The sequence below is a fragment of the Polypterus senegalus genome, chromosome 2, assembly GCF_016835505.1.
Source record: "Polypterus senegalus isolate Bchr_013 chromosome 2, ASM1683550v1, whole genome shotgun sequence".
Taxonomy (NCBI): domain Eukaryota; kingdom Metazoa; phylum Chordata; class Cladistia; order Polypteriformes; family Polypteridae; genus Polypterus; species Polypterus senegalus.
The window spans coordinates 300,561,331-300,576,242 of record NC_053155.1 but is presented as its reverse complement, the minus strand read 5'-3'; the positions used below and the strand labels follow the sequence as shown (position 1 = coordinate 300,576,242).

General features: G+C 36.0%; 1 protein-coding gene across 3 annotated transcripts in view; it reads left to right on the top strand.

Moving 5' to 3' along the window:
* Positions 1 to 14,912, top strand: part of tpte (transmembrane phosphatase with tensin homology) — a 92,698-nt gene that overhangs the window by 19,279 nt on the left and 58,507 nt on the right. The window contains exon 2 of one of the 3 annotated variants that reach the window (XM_039745842.1): positions 7,567 to 7,684. The exons of 1 other annotated variant lie outside the window; for it this stretch is intronic. The gene's annotated coding sequence lies outside the window, so the exon portion shown is untranslated. Of the gene's footprint in view, positions 1 to 7,566; positions 7,685 to 12,214; positions 12,232 to 14,912 lie in introns of those variants that run through there. One more of the 3 variants, XM_039745843.1, reaches the window with a different exon arrangement.

Here is a 14,912-nt window from a genome sequence, read left to right as displayed (position 1 = left end):
CACACACCTGTCTATATAAAGTCCCACATTTGACAGTTCATGTCAGAGCACAAACCAAGCATGAAGTCAAAGGAATTGTCTGTAGACCTCCGAGACAGGATTGTCTCGAGGCCCAAATCTGGGGAACGTTACAGAAAAATGTCTGCTGCTTTGAAGGTCCCAATGAGCACAGTGGCCTCCATCATCCGTAAGTGGAAGAAGTTCGAAACCACCAGGACTCTTCCTAGAGCTGGCCGGCCATCTAAACTGAGCAATCGGGGGAGAAGGACCTTAATCAGGGAGGTGACCAAGAACCCGATGGTCACTCTGTCAGAGCACCAGAGGTCCTCTGTGGAGAGAGGAGAACCTTCCAGAAGGACAACCATCTCTGCAGCAATCCACCAATCAGGCCTGTATGGTAGAGTGGCCAGACGGAAGCCACTCCTTAGTAAAAGGCACATGGCAGCCCACCTGGAGTTTGCCAAAAGGCACCTGAAGGACTGTCAGACCATGAGAAACACAATTCTCTGGTCTGATGAGACAAAGATTGAACTCTTTGGTGTGAATGCCAGGTGTCACGTTTGGAGGAAACCAGGCACCGCTCATCACCAGGCCAATACCATCCCTACAGTGAAGCATGGTGGTGGCAGCAACATGCTGTGGGGATGTTTTTCAGCAGCAGGAACTGGGAGACTAGTCAGGATAAAGGGAAAGATGACTGCAGAAATGTACAGAGACATCCTGGATGAAAACCTGCTCCAGAGCGCTCTTGACCTCAGACTGGGGCGACGGTTCATCTGTCAGCAGAACAACGATCCTAAGCACACAGCCAAGATATCAAAGGAGTGGCTTCAGGACAACTCTGTGAATGTCCTTGAGTGACCCAGCCAGAGCCCAGACTTGAATCCGATTGAACATCTCTGGAGAGATCTTAAAATGGCTGTGCACCGACGCTTCCCATCCAACCTAGTGGAGCTTGAGAGGTGCTGCGAAGAGGAATGGGTGAAACTGGCCAAGGATAGGTGTGCCAAGCTTGTGGCATCATATTCAAAAAGACTTGAGGCTGTAATTGCTGCCAAAGGTGCATCAACAAAGTATTGAGCAGAGGCTGTGAATAATTATGTACATGTGATTTCTCAGTTTTTTTATTTTTAATAAATTTGAAAAAACCTCAAGTAAACTTTTTTCACATTGTCATTATGGGGTGTTGTGTGTAGAATTCTGAGGGAAAAAAATAATTTAATCCATTTTGGAATAAGGCTGTGACATAACAAAATGTGGAAAAAGTGATGCGCTGTGAATACTTTCCGGATGCACTGTATGTCAGACTCAGATAATTAAACCTATTTAGTCTCAAGCAGAAGATACTGCATGGGGACCACAGGTTTTCAAAAGGCGTTGATAAAGTAGATTCAGCAGAATTCTTTCAGCTTAATGGTGAATCATGTACTGTAGGACCCCAGCTGAAATTCAGAGGAAGTGCATTTAGGACCGAAGCCAGAAAGCACCACTATACACAAAGAGTTTAGGAATCTGGAAGAAACTGCCAAGCTGTGTAGTTGAAAGAGAAACCTTGACAACCTTTAAGATGTATATGGGTGAGATATTGAGACAGCTTAGCTATTAGCTAATCAAATGAGTGTGATGGACTGAATGGTCTCCTCTTGCTTGGCAAAGTTATGTTTTTATGTAAAATCTTCCTGGGGACACCTTGGTATATATGCATGAAAATTAATGATATTTTATCACATCATCAAGTTTTTTTTTAAACTTTATGATTCAGTATAAATTTTGCTTTCCATTCATGTCAGTTATGAATGGCACTTTATAAATATAAATTTAATATAAAATTACAAAAAACTGTGCAAACAGACACAAATGGAAACATTTGTATTGTAAATACAACAAAAAAACACATAAAATATGTTTGGACGTTGTCTTTGTTTTATTACATTTTAAATTTGTGTATTTTTACCCTGTTCCCTTATTTGTGGTCTGTTTATTTTTATTTTAATGTTTGTAGTTTTGTCCCAATTTAAACTTTCAGGTATTACCTACAGAATCCTATGCATTCCTCCTGTTTGCCTCGATTCTCTGTTAAGACATTAGTTACTCTGCCTTTCTTGTTTGGCTTCCTTGTTTTTGAAATCTTGCTGTTGTATGGTGATTTGGGAGGTTGGTGTGGTTAAGCCTAGAAGGTTATTACATTAGATTTTGATTTTCATATTGAGTCCTTTTTGTGTTATTTTAATAATTATTTACATTTTCTTTAGATACTTTGACATTTGTAGACATTCTTATTTAAGACTTTTAATGGTGGGCCAGTGATTTGACAGTTCCCCTTAATTAATTTTTGTTTGCCTTCTTTTTTTTTGAGGGTGTAGGCCTTAAGGCTATTTTAAAGTATTCTGGCTTTTTTAATGTTGTGTAACTGATTTATAACTAAAAAGAATGCAAATAAATGAAAAACAAAAGAAAACAAAATATTTTGTGAACTGAAAAAAGTTACAGTAAGTCTATATCATCTTGTTTACAAGTGTATGCCCACTTTTTACAGCTACCAAAGTGGCATTTTGTTTTTTTGGACCCAGGGGCATAGCCTTGTCTTTCACTGCAAAATAGCATTTAATGATATTATCATCAAGAGCTATATGCGCTGTGATTCAGTACATATGCAGCTTTCCATTCATGTCAGACAAGGGTGCAAAAGTATACTAGGCCATATTGACACTACTATAATATATAATAGTAGAATTGCACTAATTGGATTTTCTAGGCCAATTTTTATTGATGGTTTATTTATTTATTTTTATGAATATTGCTTCATTTTGTGGACGCCCATTCCTTGTTAGGGTTGTCACATTACCCAAAAATAACATTTTGAATAATCATATAAGAAAATAAAAGCTAAATATTTGAATGTTGGTTAAAAGTTCTAGGTGCTACATGTTCATTTATTGTTATCATTGGTATTTTTACTTTTTTGCCCACAGTGTATCTGCAGAGAATGAAGTGCTCATGACTTGTGTTAATGATGTTGGGTGAGACTCTATAGATATTTGGCCAGGTTTGTTTTGGTGGCCTCTAGTGCAGATCTAACCTTGGGGGGGATCCAGCTCTTTATATCCACATGGGCAGTCCAGTTTCTCAACTTGTTTTGAAGATTTGTGGATAAGATGATTGATCCCTGCAAACTTTCTTTTTTCAGATTAATATAATTCATTGTTATCATACCTTGCAGGGCAATAAAATGTATTTGTTAATAATTCATTGGATGTGAAAACATTGTATGCAGCTACAATGCAGTAAAAATAATTATAAAAGTATATAATGGCATTAAATATCAGTAAATGTGCAGTTTAAGTAACTTAAATAAAATAAGCTCAGTAATAGCAAATAATATGTGCAAAATAGGTGCTTCCTCCGATGGCGTTGTAGTCCATTATATCAGGTGAAACAGACCTGAAGGTTCTGTGAAATGGCATATAATATGACAATATTGATTGCTATAGTGGGAAGGGGAAAACCCCTTTCCAGTTTCTTACTGGGTCATGTACTGCTTGAGATGATGGAAAAGGCTTCCTTCATGCATCTTGTTATAAATGTCCTGTAGTGAATGAGGGCTTGGTAGAAGTTATGAGCTGAGAAAATTTGAATTACCTACTGTTGGACATAACAGTCTGTTACAATATATAGTAGTATACTAGGATGTATTGCAGCATGTCTGTATGGACCTGACTGTGCATCTGTTAAAGTTACTTGGAGAAAAGAGGAATAGACTGAATTTCTTTAGCTTCCTTAAAAAGTGAAGTTCCTATTGATGGTCTGTCAGTGTGTGTGATTGACTGTGCTCAGCCCACTGAACTCGGGGTAGGCTCTAGCCCTCCCAGACTCAGAATTGGATTACGAGGGCTTGCAAAATGAATGAATTGATAAATAAAACATAATGTTTGAGAGATTAAGGTGAGTGAAATGCAAAAGAGTGAGAATCTGAAACAAACTAACAAGACATGCTGTAGAAAAACACCCTTCTTTTATTTTAAGAATCAACTGGATGAGGTGTCAAATGTATCTAATCCCATGATTCAAATTGAGTGAACTATTTGTAAATTTTTTAAGTTCTCAGTTTTGCTCATGCCTAGTTGTAAAATCTAGCAATGCAAACAAATATCAACTTGCTATAAACAGGTTCATTAAAAAATTCTAGTGCTCATGGAAAAATGTGGTCCATTCCAGAGGACATTTATATAAAAATAAAACACACCACCAAAGCAAAGTAAAATCAGAAAAGGCCATAGTCATGTTGATAGTGTAAACATTTTGAAATGTAAGCTTTTGTTTGGAAATCATTTCCTTGTTTTCTTTATCAGCTAAAGGCTTGGAGTTTGCTTTATTGACAGTAATAGAAACATATGATCTGCTTTCCTTTTGCATTTACTATATTAGTGTGAACTTCCAAATTGTATTAATTGATTATATGCAGTTGTTCAATGCATGTCTACATTTGCTTTCTTTTTCAAGAAGATGTCTGTCTATCTGTCTATCAGTCTGATCAGTGATCATTATTTATTTATGAATTCTTTACTTTTGTATTTTATTAATTTTAACTAGCAAAGTGAAAGCATATACTATATACCGGTATGTTCATTTTGAAAATTCCTATTTATGAATAATTAATATAAACATTAAAATGCTTTAATGATAACACATGATTCAGACTAAATAAATGCATTGACATTTCCTTTTCACCTAATCTTTACAGAATACCTTCAAGTAGAAATCTGAAGGTTCTCGAAGTAACCATTACTAAAATTTTATTTTGTCGATATAAATGCTGAAAATGAGACACATTAGGTTTGTTTTTCAATTTAAATAAGATGTTGTAACCAATGAAACAAATGGATCATTTTTGTTTTTCAAAATAGTTAAAAGTAAAAAAGAAAAACCAAAAACTGCATGTTTGTGCATACCTTTTAAATAACTATAAAAATAATTGACCCTTTTCTTTACATACAGCATTAATTCTGCTGGAATAGGCCAAGCTTCTGATGGAGCTATTCCAGGATATTGATCTTGCTTTTTTTAATCCATTCGCTGTTTGAGTTAATTGTGTACTTCTTATGCCATATTTAAAGACAAACACATACATAGTATTATCTGTGTCACAATGATCAAATGCTTTTATAGTTTCCACATCAGATTTTACCATATTAATGAATAGTGTTAGGGGGAATGTACTTACATAGCCAGATTACTTTTCAAAGTAATGAGTAATGAAACTCAGTACTTATTTTCTTGTATTAAAAATATCTGTGTTACTTTAAAAAATTGATGGATTACAATGGCAGATTATTTCTGGCCACTCTGGGGAAAAAAAAACAATTAGTACATTATTTTGCAAGAGTATTCACTTTCTTCACAAAAAAGTTGCCTGCTGCTGTCAAATCAAAACCTGGTTTATACTAGGCGCATCCATGCAGATCATGAGAGCTGCACAGCAAAAAAGTGGTCATTGCAGTAGCACGGGGTGAATGGAAGGCAAGAAGCTGTTGGGCTTTAGCAGCAGTTTGTACAGTAAGTACATATATGTATATTGTGGTATATGGCCGGTTTGTCATCCCGGCCAATACCCCCAGGCCGCCAGATGGAGCCCTCCCTGCAGTATGGAGGTGCCCCAAAGACCAGCAGGGAGTCATGGACTTTGTAGTTTTTATTCTCAGCCCTGCTGGATACCACAGGGGCTGCAAGAGGGAGCTGCAGGGAGGACCGAAGATTCCTTTGTGCCCTATAACCCGGAAGTGCGTCAGAGGAAAAGCAACGTTCTTCCGGGGTGAAGGTAAACGACTGGTGCCTGACCCGGAAGTGATACAAGATCATATGGACTGGGGATTGGGAACACTTCCGGGTCAGGGAGTATAAAAGGACTGTGAGAGCTCCTACACGGCGAACTGAGCTGGGTGGAAGGGTGGCAACGCGTCTGGGAGTTGGAGGATTGATTTATTGTATTTGTAATTGTGTTTGTATGAGTATAGTGGAGGAGAAGGTGCTTTGTACACTGTGGCAATTAAATAAAGTCAACTTGTAGACTTTTACCTGGTGTCTGGAGTCGTGGACAGGGGTTCAAGGGAGCGATGCGGTCCCAATCTGTCACAATATATACTGTATGTATATATATGTGTAATTATATATGTATGTATATGTGTATGTATGTATATGTGTATGTATGTGTATGTATGTGTATGTATGTATGTGTATATATATATATATATATATATATACAGTATGTTTATATACAGTATAATACTAAATTCATACGAGATGTCAGGTAATTTAAAGGAACTACACTGGGTATCTCTCTACTAGAAGGTTTCATTTTGCTAATGTGTTTGCATCGTTTGTGCATTACTGGCTAAGCGATTGTCTTTCTTTGGAGGTTTTGCTTTGCTGACGTGGTCACCTCGTTTACATATTAGTGGTGGGAGGAAAATTAAAAGGTATACTGTTTTACCAATGTGCTCACCTTGCTTCTGTATTAGCCGCTAAGCGAGTGACTCTTTCTTCGGAGGTTTCATTTTGCCGGCGTGCTGGCCTCGCTTGTGTATCTTTGGAGGTGAAGCCCTTATCCAGACTCTACCTCTCACTTCCAGGACGGACAGACACACACACACACTTCCATGTGCAGACATTTATATATAAGATATGTATATATATATATATATGGCCCTGGTATTAATGTATGCGAATGTGTAGGTGCATACATGTGTGCTCTGTTCATAGTAGTTTCCAATCTTGCACTCTGTGCTGTTGAAGCTGTGACCCTCAATGACCCTAAAGTTGGATTGTGAATGTATAATCTATAATATGTATATGTATGTATACACAGCCATACATTCACTTTAAATATATATTTATATGTAGAGGATGAAATCCAAATATCAGTGAAATTCCCCAATAGAGACCTACAATGAAAAGACTATGCAAAGAGAATTTAAAAGAGCTATGAGTGAGAGCAAAGACATTATTAAGAAAACTGTGTATTTTATTTCAAAAGAATATATTCCTAATTTAAAGTACAAATCTTTTTTAGATATCATGATTTTTAAAAGGGTGGAGAACCTAAACACCTCAGCTGGCACCAAGTTTTTGTAAAAATGTTCTGTTGTTCTGAAATAATTTTTTTGGTGGTTTAGATGCTGAAAGTAAAAACATGCACATTTTAGAGAGGGTAAAAATGTTTAATTTTGGCAAGAAACCCATCATACAGAAATCTAAAATTAATGAGTTACTATAATAGGATTAAAAGGAAGAAACTTCTGTTGGAAAGCTACATAGTTTTTCCCAAGAAAACGTTTCTGTGTCTCTCTTAAGTACTGTATGGGAAGCACCTGTGTCTTTAGGACCACCTGTACTGTAGCTGCTTTAGGGGCCATAGCACATAGCATAGGTTGATTTTTGCCATTTTCTGTAATGAAGCACCTGCCTGACACCCTTTCAGGTGACATATTGCACAAACGTTGTGTTTTACTCCTTGTTTCCACATTGGCATATTCAGAACATCTCCTGCTACCTCTTGTCTTTCTTCTACAGGGATTCCAGCTGCCTTGTGCAAAACTGGTGATGAAGTTTCAGTAGAGAATCTCTTGGCTGTTAGGCATCCCTTTAGACAGGTTAAAAAGAATTTCAGTACCTGCCTTCTTATATAATGGTAGGTATTATACAACTCAAAAACTGTATAAATAAATATCAGAACTGGCTGTGACTGTAAATGTTTTGCTTCTGCTAGTAAAATGCTGGCATGACTTGCTTTCTCTGACTTTGTTATGGATATTTGACAAGGGCTGGTGCTGGCACAAATCACCTTTTAAAATCAAATCAAGCAAAAACAAAAGGAAACACAATTGCTATTAAGTAGTATGTAAAAGATTTTTAGCAAACTGGATATTTTAAATAAAACCTTAATACCGTTTAACAGTCCAACTAATGAAAGTTAAATACAGATACAGTGTATTATTTTAAAGACTGTCAGTAACTTCTAAAATGATGACATGCTCTGAGAACAATGGGGAACTTCTGCTATTGGGCTATAGGTATCTTCTTTGTGTAGTTTGCTTCAATATGGGTACCATTATAGCTGCAGTTAGTAGCGAACTCGAAGACGTCCAATACATTTTCACGTCTTGCCTTGTTATCTTTGATCTTTATTTCTACCTCTTCATGATTGCACATAACACAAGTTAGATTTTAAAAAAATGCAATGCAATTAATTTTATTTATTAACAGTTTTGAGCAAAACACTATACAATAATAAAACATGAGGAAATGAAAGGCAAAATAGATAACACAAAATGTAACAAAAACCAAGAAAAAAGTGGACGCCTTCATGAAAAATCCCCTTCATCCATCCAGGAGGTGCTCTCGTGGAGCACTTTTAGCCACACGCTCATTCCACCATGGTGTGCTAAGAAGCATCTCTGTTGGTCTTTTCTGCCCACTGCTATCAGGCAATTCAGTGCTTCCACCCTGTATGCATTTTAATTTTCTAATCTAATCTAATTAAGTTTATCTAGAAATATACAATGTAGTTTCAAATTCTTACTGTTTTTGGTCGAAAGAGGATAATTTCATAGGCAAATGTAGACAATTTAATTTGAATTAAAGATGTTTGAAAGCAGATACTTTTCAGACAACAGTGCTTTCATTCCAAAACAGACCAGGTGCCACAATGAACACCAAGAACAATATCTTATTTCATTCTCAAACCAGCTTAATCAAATCCAGGGTCATAGGCTCAACTGGAACAAATCCTGTCACCACAGAGTACAAGACAGAAATCAGCCCTATCACAGGATCCACTCATAGATAAACCTTTGTGATGAAGTTCATCAATAAGATTTGAACATAATACGTCTTCTTTAATTGGGAAATTAAAGTGAGGAAAACATTAAAAATTCATAAGAACCAAAAGAGCAGGAAATGTGTCTGTCAAAAGCATTCACACGGATGAGATGTGAGTGGACCGTGTTCTTGTTTGAAAATGGTTGTTAGGAGGGCGTGACCTGAAATAATCTCATGTTAAAAGTCTCAACTCGCAGGACTTGAAAAAATCTCTTCAAAAAAGTCTTGTCTTGTCCCAGGATTTTTTTTTTTATATAATAGAGAGAAATGTTAGTGATCTGTTTTTCATGTTATGTGAAATGATCAGAGCCATTCATTCACTTTTATATGTGAATTTAAAAGCAAATTCCTTTCATCATTATAAATGCTGTAACAACTCATAATACAGATTTAATTTACTGGGCTTTTATCAGTCCTGAATCTTCCAACATATGCAGGAATGAAGAACACTCATATTTTGGCCATGTTTGTAAAAGTTTACCTTAATCTCTTTTATAGTTTTCTGAGAAGTGCTGGTTTATTTTTACTGCCGCATAGGACTTCACGGCTAGATAGTCTAAGTTGTGATGTCTTCTGGGCTTCTTGAACTATTTTTGCTTTCAGTACACAGTTGAAAGATGAGCTGTCTAGTCAGATGACATTTAAGCTGTATTGATTCTAGTGAATGTGATTATAGTTATAGGTGCCAGGTAGTACAGTAGTGTCCTGCTTAGAACTGACTGTTGCTTTTTTACTTGAAGTCTGTTTTCTTCAGTTTAGGATCGTTGGTTATGGAGCCCACAAGCAACAGGCACAAGGCAAAGCATCAACCAATTTTAGGGCACACATATACACATCCACAGTCATTCACACCAGGCCAGTTCTAACTAAGTGGACCTATTGAGTGTACTCATTATGACAGCAAACGTCATCTGCTGAATTAATAAGGCAACATTCAACAAAGCAGTGTCATGTGCCCACAAATAACATTTCACCTGAAACTGTTTACACTGTATTTAAACTGGTATAGTTCAGGTTAAGAGTTGGTTTTCAGTAAGCGCATTGCTCTGTTTATGGTTCTTGTGTAGATTATGGTATACAAAATAGTGATGTTTTTTCTAAAACAAAAAATGGGTGTGGATTGTGAGATATTGTGAAAGTAAACAAAGCATAAACCTTCCCTTTCTTTCTTTCTTTCTTTCTTTCTTTCTTTCTTGACAATTTAAGTAAAACAGACTGCTTAAGTGTCTTTTTAAGTACTGGTGCACTATATTAGAACATGGTGAACTTTATGCTAAACACCTTTTATCAGTATATTGTGTATATTTGTTTTTGTGCTATTTTGTGAATTTGAATTTTTAATCAGTAAGGTGATGAAAAATCCTTTTTATTATCAAAATCATTATTTTCATAGAAGATGTCTTAAAAAAAAAACTGAAACATATGAAAAAATGAATAAAAAAACATTAATAGATTGTGAGTAGAATTAGCTTGTCAGGGAGGTATGTCCATTGCTTGGCTGGCAAGTTTTACAGATCTACATTCTTTATTAATTTGCCTTGATTAAGCATTGTTTCAGTGCATCCCAGTTCACTTTGTCCCGGTATGATCCCTTTTCCTTCTCCTTTCCATTTGCTTTTGTTTTTAAAAGGCGCTGCAGTTGCCCTCAGTATGTCACTACTACTTGTTCCTGATTGTAAACAAACCAGTACAATCCTCTAAAGACAGCATCCATATCCCGGAGTGCATTGCTTGAAACCTTTATCCGTAACAAGAACAGGAGGGCAAAGGAAACAGCAGCACACATTCAGCCAGAAAATGTGTCATTTTTACTCATTTAGTTGAATACCAAATACACCATTTTTTTGCTGTTTTTGGGTGAGTATTTTCATTGGCTAAAAACTGAAACCCTGCTTTGAAGTGGTTGTGCAAGGTTTAGGGATTCAATGGGTTCAACAGTTGTCACTGTGACTTGGCGTCAAAGACTTTACAGGGCCATCTATCTATCTCAGAGGTAATCAAGGAGTTAGTTTAAATTCACCTGAAGCCAGAAATCATATGCATCTAGAGCTGGACAATGCCATAACTGTTGTGATCTTTTAATTTAAGTGAAATGATTAAAAACCCTGCCAGTCATGTTAAAAGTAAACTAGGTGTCTTTTAAGGGAGAATGCAAAATCTGCTCACACTATATTCTATACACTGATTAGGCAAACTATAGGCAACTAAAACAAAAGTCAAAAATCAATCTCCAAATCAGTAAGCAAGCAAAAAATCAAAAACAAAACCAAAAGTAAATCACTCAAGAGAAATGTTTTTTCCATCGGACCAGTCTTTCCTAGTAAAACCAAACAGCAGAATCTTTGCCAGCATAAGACTTGGTTTTTTGAAGGTGGCAGTAATGACCATGTGACCACACACATAGGCCAGAGTCCATAGTGATGCAGCGTGCCATAGCAACCTGCTCCAAGATGGCAGTGCATGAGGATGTCAGAATATATAGCTAAAGAAATGTGGGAAACAAAAGAGCAAGTAATAAAATGTATACATGGCATGATATTCAGGTGCTTTCTGGTTATTAGTGAAATGATTTCAAAGTTGAATCATTTCAAATTTTGTTTTCTACTTTATCAAAGAGTCAGTAATTACTTTTCTGTTTATTAAATATTTTTGTAACGTTAAGTCATATTCAAAGATAACAGTGATAATATAATGCAGTTATATACTTTAGTAAAATACATGAAATACATTTTTTAACAGTACTTTATAAATTTATGTGGTTAAAAATAGGCTAGTGGTAACTCAATTGCTTTTATAAACAGCAAATCCAATTCAAAAGATGTGAAAATAGCACCGATTGAAGTCTTTTTGTTAGTTCTGGGTTGCGTAGGGACTGTGTCTAACTGAAATTTAAATTTCTTAAGTGTAGCTCTTTTGAACAACATACCCGATAGATAGTTAATCTTTCTTGAGCCTCAAGGTAAAATGATAAAAAGCAGATCTGGAACTTTATTGATAAATTATAGTGTAAGTAGAGAAATTCTAAATTTATTATAATCTGCAGATAATGAGGCAGCCATGAAGTTGTTTTTACTGTAACTGAGAGTACATAGTTGTTCACTCTGAGTGGTGCTTACTTAGTTCCTTTCCTCTTATGCTCATTTCTAGCCGACTTGTTTTATTTTTTTTAATACCTTTATGGGTTAACTTACTTTCCCAACAGAAGAAGTGAGCTGCTGTACTTGTAGCTTGTGTGTGCACCTGTCTTGGCATTTGACTAATTTGTTTCAGGATCTGTTTTATTGTCAGGATCGGCTATCAGACAAGCAAAAGATGAAAATATACAAAATAAAACAAGTTGAAGTAACCCGTCTTAAGGTAAATTTAAAAGAAATAAAGTAATCTATAAATGAAGTTGCACAGAATGTTTCTCTTTTTTAAAAATAAGTGAGTTTCCACATTCACTATTGCTTCTCAGTGGGAAATTTAGAAATTTCATCATGTCAAGAAAATCAAAGATAGCAGTTGGGAACCCATGCAGTTGTTTTTCTTATTACAGCTGTGCATACAGAGTGAACTTGATGCTTGCTTTTGATAAAATTAGAGAAAAAATTAACAGAAGTGATGTAAACCTTTACAAATAGATATGTGTCTAATATATACATGAGTACTCTATTCAAAGTTGCCAATGTCTCTTAAGCCAAAGGCAATTATAACATAGAGTTAGGCAACAACTCATTCTTTAACAATCGTTATATATTCGACATTCACTGACCGTTCCCTTAGGTTACAAATTTAATAGATATAAATGACCAATTTTGTGTACATTAAATACAAAAAGAAATTAGTTAGATTTATTTGTGCCCAGGTTCTAAGCTGAAATAAAGCTTTGATATCTGTATTGTCAGGCTGTTCAAATTGTCTGAATTCTAATTTTGCTGTTCTGGTTTTATCTTTTCTCTTTTCTTTGCCTTTTGCGCTCTAGCATCCTGGAGGAATCTCTTCCTTTTCCATGGTTCTACCCCTCCCTGTCTTTCTCTTCTTCCTCTTGCTACGGTGCATATGAAGGTTTCTGTTTAAGGGCACCAAACATGACTTGACATACTGTGTTGTAGTGCCTATTGTCTTAATATATTTTTCAATGCTTTATCACATAATTCTGCGTTTCTCACTTTTATTTGAGTATTTTTTGTAGGATTATTCAGTGCTCTGTGCCATGTTGGTGTAGTCATTGACCCTCATTATAGATAGATGTGAAACGAGCTATATAAACAGCAGGCTGACAGATAAATGCAGTATATATGAAAGGTGCTATAGGATAGATATGGTAGGCACTCTATGATAGATAATATTTTTCATAATAAAGAGTTTATCATGGCTCATCAATTCCTGTGTATCTAATAATTTCACTATAATGTTACGTTTTACTTTAAACTAACAGCTAGTAAGATACTTCTATGGTATCTCATTAAAGTCTGTTTGCATGAATAATTTCCTTACCAATTTCCTTGCAGCTTATTATACTCCTGCAGTAAGACTATTTCCACCTAAATGAATGTTTTCAAAATCCGTTACATTCTTGGATTTTTTTTTTTCCAGCTGTAGCATTTCAAATGTATTGTACAGCTTAACATCTGTTTACTTGAATTGTACTAGGAAAATGCAGTTTGTCATTTTGACTTGAATTTATGAAACCTTGTCTGTTTCCTAGTTGTAGTCATGTGAGTAAAGTTTTTATTTCACTTTGGATTTTGCCCTTTAGTTTTTTGCCTTGTACATGTGGAGGGTGCTTAGATATGAAGATATGATTTCTAAACAAGACTTAAAAATAAGAAAACATGTAAAAACTCATTTGTGTATATAATGCAACATTCTGAAAGTAAAAGGGTGTTCTGTACAATGGTGCCATTTTTGTTTCCCAAATTTGGAGCACACTTGTACTTCTACAGTAATCCCTCCTTGCGTTCCAGAGCCCCCCGCGATAGGTGAAAATCCGCGAAGTAGAAACCATATGTTTCTATGGTTATTTTTATAGATTTTAAGCCCTTATAAACTCTCCCACACTGTTTTTAAATATTCCCCGCACAGTTATACAGCATAAACCCTTTGTATTCTCTTAGATATTAGGTAAGATTCATTGAAATTATGTATGTAAACACACTGTTTATATACAGTAAAACCTAAATATTATTTTAAAGATATCGAGTGTCTCCGATATCACATATGTTACAGCCATTACGATAGACAGGCCACCAGCAATAAATACGTACAATGCAAGAAAAATTGTATACAGTAAATGTGTGTACAGTGACACTAAACGTACATACATGTACTAAGTACTGTAAGTAGAAAATTAATTATGGTTACTCACCAACAATGACACGATGACTTGTCCGATAACAATGAGTTTAGTTTTACTGCACAACAAAGGAGAGCGTTACAGCCCTTCTAAAGGAGCCACTTCAGGCGACTGTGTAGCACCGCCGTTGTTCTTCTTCCGGCAGTCTTCAATCCAAATCCCTAAAGCAGATTCCATCCTGACCACTGCCTTATTACATCCACTTACAACTCATTTTGCACCCTGTTTAAAAGGACACTGCAGCCATAGATCTTATATTCCTTTCCTTCTTTTTAAATAAAAAGAATCGTAGCCTCATTGATGCCGTAATGGCGTAATACAGCGGTGTAGCTTTTCCCTTCCTTCAAAATATCCAAAATGTTTACCTTTTCGGCAATCGTTAACATCTTCCGTTGGCGCTTGGGCACGGCCCCTGAAGCGGTAGCAGAAGCAGATTGTTATGGAGCCATAATGAATGGCTTGACTATGCACAAAGATAAACACAAAAGTGGACTCTTTACACAGCGAAACACGTTGATGCTGAATGAGTGAGACGAGACTTCCTGGTTAACACCACGGAATCGAATTCGGCGCTCCGTCATTGAGTCAATCAGGAACTTAACTGCGTGCTCTGATTGGTTAGCTTCTCAGCCATCCGCCAATAGCGTCCCTTGTATGAAATCAACTGGGAAAACCAACTGAGGAAGCATGTACCATAAAT